A 7,634-nucleotide genomic window follows, 5' to 3' on the forward strand; every position below is an offset into this window, starting at 1 on the left:
ATATCATGTTGCACACAGAACAATAAGATAATAGAAAGCAATTTCCAATATTCAAAAGATGCCATTAAATTTTAATACATAGGAGACTACCCAGCATGGGCTATCGCTTTTGGAAATAATTAAATTTAAGATTGAAAAGATGAACTACACATTTATACATCAATTTTTTTGAAAGGATTAGATCATTTTAATTTGAATTTAAAATGTTCTTTAGAAAATAATACATTTAAATTGCAAGGATGACGCAGATAAATTCCAGATTAAAATATAATTAAACCGATTTATTTACATATTTAAAGGTCACGCACGATACGGAGCCACGTATGTTACAATCTTCCCGACGCTACACTGTAAAATATTCCTACTGCTCTCATTTTTCTGAAACATATAAAGGAATATATACATGCGAGAGATATGGAGAGCTCGAAACATATCAAGGAATATCATATCAATGTGAGAGAGAACACTTAAAGCTAGCTGGTGAAGCAATTAAGGCCTGGTAGTCCACGAGTTATCAGATGGGTTGGTCATCATGGCCGTGAATTCATCAAAGTTGACCTGCCCATCGCCATTTGAATCGACGCCTTTGATCATATTGTGGCAGTCACTGAGAGTGCAAGGCTCTTGCAGGCTCTTCAAAACTTCATGAAGTTCAGTGGGAGAGATTAATCCATTCCGGTCCTTGTCGAACATATTGAATGCATCCTGCAAGTCCTGGATTCTGCGCGAACTGCTTACTGTGTGGTCGGTGTTGAGAGCCACAAACTCCGACAGGTCGATGAAACCGTCTTTGTCCAAATCCGCCTCCAAAACCATAGCCCCAACCTCTTCATCCGTCGCATTCCCACCCAACGATCTCATCAAATCTCTCAGCTCCGACGGAGAAATCTTCCCGTCGCCGTTGGCGTCGAATTTCTTGAACACGTCCTCCAGATCTGCATTACTCGGCACCGCAGACCCGGACGTGCCCGCACCGACACCGACGGAAAGCTTATCGACTTTCTTGTCCGACACGCCATCGCTTCTTCGGCTGAGCGACAGTTTCCGGCGTCGGTTGGATGGCGTTTTGTCAGAACCAGCAGCCGCGCGTCTGCTAGAGAGATCAGACGTCGGTCGAGATTTCGATGAAAAAATATTCGACATTTGTGATTGTCGACGCGGTGTGTCGGCCGGTGTTTTCTTCCGGTGAAGAAACGACGGGCAACCCATTTTAATACTCGCCAGATTGAAAATTTCTATCCTTCCCTGATCTCTGCACAATTACAATGATCTCTGCACAATTACAACGCTTCAATGTCTCAATAAAGCTCAGCTCCGTGATAATTGAATTTCCTCGTTTGCCAGTATCCCCTTTAATATAAGAAAAAGCAAGCATATAATTCTTGATGCGGAAGCTATATCTTCTCTGCAACTTTGAATTCCTGAAGCGGCTGACCCACAATTCACAAAAAGATTACTTCGAAGCAATTATATATTCATTGCTTTCACAATTCTTATTCCAAGCCATGCAAGATTACTTCGAAGCAATTATATATTCATTGCTTTCACAATTCTTATTCCAAGCCATGAAGGTTGCAGGAAGTTTCGTTGCTTCCAGAAATTCAGAGTATCTATTCCTACTCCCACCTCGAAAGTGGCAGGAAATTTCCGTGATGTCCAACAAGTACGTACAAATCTTGTACGCGCTTATGAAACTCTTCCTCTTCTCATTGTCATATGCGTCTCTGTGAAGCCATCGTTGGTTCCGGACGCGTTTTATCTTAATTCAATTCCACGAGTCGAATCACAATCCTCGTGTTTGCTTTCTTTCCCATCGACAAGATCGGACTCATCGCAAAACAACGAATATATAATTCACTTTTCTTTAAAAAAAAAATAAAATTGTACCGTAGGTGTAGGTCAAAGTGATGTGCATGTATGTTGAGAAATATTTTTTAAATTAATTTAATTATATGAATATCAATTTGATTTGATATTTATTTATTAAAAATATGTTAAAATAAAATATTTTAATATTATATATAACAGATTAGTTTAAATATAGTTTAATTTGAGTATGAATTGTTGACCACAAGTGAAATGTTCAATTAAAGTCTTTATGAAAAAAAGAAATGAAAATGAAAATGTTGTTTTTCGGTTAGCGTCCTATTTCATTGGTTGTAATGAAGCTTTGTAACTTTATTTCTTTGGTAGTATTCTGTTCAAATTGATATGGAGAAACTTAGTTTCAACACAGTGAGATGTCAATTCTATGAAACTTGTTTTGCATAACTAATTGTCTCCTACAAAGTTTATGGGAATTGTACATGATTGATATAGAGTTGAATGCAAATGTGTTTGTGGTAGTGAAGTCATGGGAATATGGAACAAAACTTTTAATATTATCTCTCCAATGGCGACCTGTTTTAAATAGGATTTGTTTCTTTTCGCAGATCAAAATAGAGTTGGGATGATCTATAATTTGTGATTTAATATTAGATTAATTTTTAAATTGAATTGTAAAGACATGTTAATTAATATTTGTGAGTAATTCGTAATAACAATTGTTTTACTATTAATTTAACAACTAAATTATGACTAGCATAGTTATATAAATTAAATCACTAGTAACTATAAATGGATATCAAAACAATTAGTTTCTAATAGAAATACTTAGTTCCTAAAACAACATTTCTTATAGTGAAAAAAAAACATTAAAAATGCAATTATTAAAATAAATAAAATATATAACTAGTCCTTTTCCAATATTTTCTAAATATTATACTTTTGTGTATGATTTGTAATTTAGTATTAAAATAAATGAATTTGACATAGTCACTTTGAATAAATTTAAGAATAAAGTTACACTACATTAAACCCCTTTAACAAAATTCACACATTAATTTTTTGCATGGTAATTGAGATCAATCTTCTATGTTTGGTTAGAGGAAAGAACATAAAATGACTTTAACAAACCAATTGAACCAAATTGAAAGCTAATCTCCCAATAAATTTTGAGCAATCTCCAATGACTTGAAGCAGAATAAGGAACTTCAAAGTGAGATCCTAGTAATACTTGGTAGGAGTTTCAAACTTCAAAGTGAGATCCTAGTAATACTTGGCAAGAGTTTCAAATCCTTTGACCTGCAAGAACAACAAACATTAATCACAAACACATGAAAGGATAAAAGAAACTTCTTGAATTCAAGAAGATCAATTTCTTGAATTCTTGAATTCCAATACTTGTTATGAGATTAATTTCTTGGATTCTTGATATACTTGAAGGAAAAAATTATAAAAACTATGCTTAAATAATATAAAACAAGTACTTCTTCTTGAAGAGTCTTTCAAATGCATGCCAACTCAAATCCTCCTCATGTATACCTTTGACATTTTTCACGTCTTCCCACCAAATATTTGCTTTACCTTTGAGACTGAAAGTGGCTATCTTTGCTTTCATGTTTTCTGAATAATCATGCAATCATAATAATTTATTCATACCAAGAAACCATGCTTTTGCATCACGTGATTTCTTCATATCTCCATCAAAGGTAGGTGGCTTCGCTTTCTTAAACTCATACGGAAATTATCCCCTATCATTCCTCCTGTAAGGATGATGACGATGACGATAATGATGTCTGTTAGAACCAAAGCTGGAATAGTACCTGTGTTTATCACCTCTCCTATCCGGAGTGTCTAACAACCTGCCATATCTAATCGTGTCAGATCTATTCGACCTGTGTCTACTAGGAGACCTATTGCGATATGCCCCATTAGTTATGTCCTCATGTCCATGGCTGATCCGAAGTGGTCCATGTAGCTGCAAACCTGACAAACTACAAACTAGTATAGCATTCACCTCTGTTTATTTCTCTTGTGTCTGCATGCTTTTATCATTGTCTTCTTTGCAACTCCTTATTTCTTCCTTCAGGCTTCTCAATGTGTCTGCCAAGTCAGAAGAGTTCCCCACACCACACTTCTCATCTGATGCATAGAGAGATTCTATGTAGTCTACCACCTTGTTAGCCATCTGATCTCTTTCCTACAAGGCATACTATGTCAGCTAAACCAAATCACAATAAACCAACGTACCTTAGCATAATTTGGGTGGGATACCTTGTTTGCAAGATCATCAAATCAGTGTGATACATGTATAACATATTCATAACAACATATCTAGACATATATCAAATAAGTGCATCGACACATAAAGATCATTCTAGCATCAATGCAAGGCCATATCAACAATGCAAGGCCATATCAATGCAAGGCCATATCAACAATGCATGCTATGACCTAATGCATGAAAACAACCATTACTCCAATACACACATTGCCACATGCAACTATCAACATGCATAAGCAATGCCTAAACAACTACACATAGTATGAACGCATATAGTCGAGCATAAGTGATCAATTCTTGTAACCAACCTACAAGACTGATACATGTAATCAAAACATTCAAGAATGCACCTGACATACAAGGATGTAGTCAAGCGACATATAATCAACATGTAAGCGACATATAACCATATGCAACCAGTCATATACTTCCGATGATGCATCCCACAAAATCACATCAAGTTCCTCATGACAACCTTAATACAACCATGGTCAACATGATGCAATGCAACAAGCACATGGAATGCGAGTGTAAGACACACACGTGCAACTGACATGCATGCATGACCAACACTTTCACCCAAGGAGAGCGCAACCATGCTCTGATACCAATCTATAACACCCCCTCCTCCCAGGTCCACCCAAGCAACCAACAAGTTGGGGAAAACATGTGATGAGAGAGGTCACTATAAGGGATTCAATCTCCTTGGTAACCTTAAGGAAATGGAATCGACAAAACACATCAAACAAACCCATCCACATCAACAACAACACCCCGAGGAGACATGTCAGTCACTCAGACATCCAGCCCCTAGGTCCCATTGATGTTTTAATCCTTTTAACTCAAAGTCGCTCTCATGTTATAGGCAAGGCAACGAACAACAACCCAAAGTTTCTCTCATAGGCCTATGTGCCGGCGACTGTGGAATTTTCTTAGCAAACCTATGCCAACGACCCCGAGATTTGAGCCACTTTTCTAGCCTAGAATCTCGGCCTTTGCCCAGAACTTGCTATGTAGAAAATCCTGTAGATTCACAATCTCATGCAATGAACTAAAGCAAGAGACAAGAATCTACTTCTACTCTTTACAGCGGAAGCACATAAAGATCGAGCAAAACAATAACCGACAAGAGGAAGAGAATCAAATACACATAACACAATAAATATCCGGGGAAATCCACAGCTCAAAACCCCACTATCTGTATTGTATATATTAGAAAATCAATATGAGATTACAATGCTTATTCTCACAAGAACAATCCCAACACTCAGTAAAATCAATCTCCAACTCACAAGCAATCACTAGGTCAACACTTGGCCAATTCACCAGTTGTCCAAGTCCTATTTCCTTTCGCAATTCCTATGGTTGATTAGCCCATCTTAAAGGGAAATCAGTGCACTCAAAACTGCGTAATCCTTTTAAGGATCAGTCCTTGATTGCATGCACTATCAGGGCAACTCAAAAAAATCTAAAACAAATAGTACATTGTCCCTGCACTCTAGTCTCAATTGGGTCTTTCTCAGAATCGACATGCATGAGTTTTTTATGAGGAAATATTTAGTTAATTCGAGTTGCACTAATTGATTGCACTAATGCATCAACTGACTCTTAACTCACTATTAGTTCCTCAAACAAATTGGAACTAATTTAACTGGACTTAACTCAATAAACTGAGTTAACTAATTACCACTCATGCTTAACTAATCATGGACCCCTATAATATAGGGATAACATATACATGACTTCAGAAAGACTTCCAACTCGAAATTCCTAAGCTAATTAAGTTTAATAAGCTTAATTAACTATTTACAAGTTTCTATGAGAATAGAATTCGATTTTAATTCACAGTTTAATTCAAGGACAAATTAAACTGGAATTTCTTGTTTCCATTTTCAACACTTCCTCTCAACAAGAAAGGGATTATCAGCTACCTTGATCCTTTCTCTGTGAAATTCGAATTTACATATTGACAATTCCTTTGTCAAGATGTCAGCATCTTTCTCCTCCGTGGGAATGTAATCTAACAACATGATCCTCTTGAACACACAATCTCTGAGATGATGATATCAGATATCAATATGCTTGGACCAATCGATCATGAAAAAATAGATTTTCATAGAGTTTGATACAACTCTGGTTATCACAATAAATCACTGTAGGATCCATCTGTTGATCAAACAAACCAACCGGGATCTTCCTCATCCAGATAGCCTCACATGTTGCCTAACTTGTAGCCATGTACTCTCCCTCTACCGAACTGAGTGCAAACGATCTCTATTTCCTGCTATACCAAGAAACTGTCACTGACCCAATGCTGAAGATCCCCTGATGTGCTCTTCATGTCGAATGGACTCCCTTCCCAATCTGCATCGTTGAAGCCTTGAAGCTTCACTCCCTCTGTCCGTCTATACTATAACCCAAACAGAGTAGTGCCTCTGAGGTATCTCAACACATGATTTTTCGCCTTCCAAAACAACTTGGTAGGCCTAACCATCACTTGACTAAGTTGGTTAACTGCATAGCACATATCCGATCATTTGTTCACTAAGTACATGAGTGAACCCACAAGTTGCATGTAAACAGTAGCTTCCACTACTTCCCCTGAAGTAGCATCCTCCTTCCTCCAGTTACCAGCTAGAGGAGTCTCCATGGGTTTAGTGCTCTCCATGTAGAATCTCTTGAGTATCTTGTTGGAATACTTTCCCTGAGATACAAACAAATCCCCATCTCCCTACCATACTTCCATGCCAAGAAAGTAATGCATGAGCCCCATGTCCTTCATCTAAAAGTCTCTTGTAAGCTCCTCCTTGCAATATTTTATGAGCTTCTCATCACCTGTTAGTATGAGATCATCAACATAAAGTATAATGATCAACAACTTACTTTCCACCACAATGTGGTACAGGTTCACATCTGCTTCACTCTTTGTGAAGCCCAACCCAGTGAAGTAGTTAACGATCCTGGTGTACCAAGCACGGGGTGCTTGCTTCAGCCCATATAATTCTCTCTTGAGTCGGCACACATGTGAATCATGATCAAAGGTTTCAAAACCTTCGGGTTGCTCTATGTACGCCTCTTCCTCAATCATGCCATTGGGAACATTTATCTTCACATCCATCTGATGGATCTTCTAACCCATCTGTGCTGATAGTGCTAATATAGATCGGATTGACGAGTACCTTGCGACATGAGCAAATGTCTCATCCTAGTCAATCCCCTCTACCTATGAAAAGCCATGGGCTACAAATCTGGCCTTATGCTCCTCCACACTACCATCTGCAGCTTTCTTTACCTTGTAAATCTAATGGGAGCTCACTACTGACTTTTCCTACGGTCTCGGGACCACATCCCAAACACTGTTTCGAACTATGGAGTCATACTCCTCCACTATCACATCAACCCAAACTAACTGTTACACTGCTTCTTGAAAGGAAGATGGCTCTGTCACAAAACATGCACCCATAAGAGCCATGTATCTAGTGTACCTCTCAGGTGACCTCCTCTGTCTGTGCTGAGAAGTGGGTGCTCC

The 7,634-nt window shown here is 37.8% G+C and overlaps 1 pseudogene; it reads right to left on the reverse strand.

The window, feature by feature from the left end:
* Positions 1-260: 260 nt before the first annotated feature.
* Positions 261-1,445, reverse strand: LOC149185748 (polcalcin Cup a 4 pseudogene; annotated as a pseudogene).
* Between the last annotated feature and the right edge of the window lie 6,189 nt (positions 1,446-7,634).

Source organism: Pinus tabuliformis, chromosome 3_1 (genome assembly GCF_031772625.1).
Source record: "Pinus tabuliformis cultivar Carrire ecotype Pingquan chromosome 3_1, CPIR1, whole genome shotgun sequence".
Taxonomy (NCBI): domain Eukaryota; kingdom Viridiplantae; phylum Streptophyta; class Pinopsida; order Pinales; family Pinaceae; genus Pinus; species Pinus tabuliformis.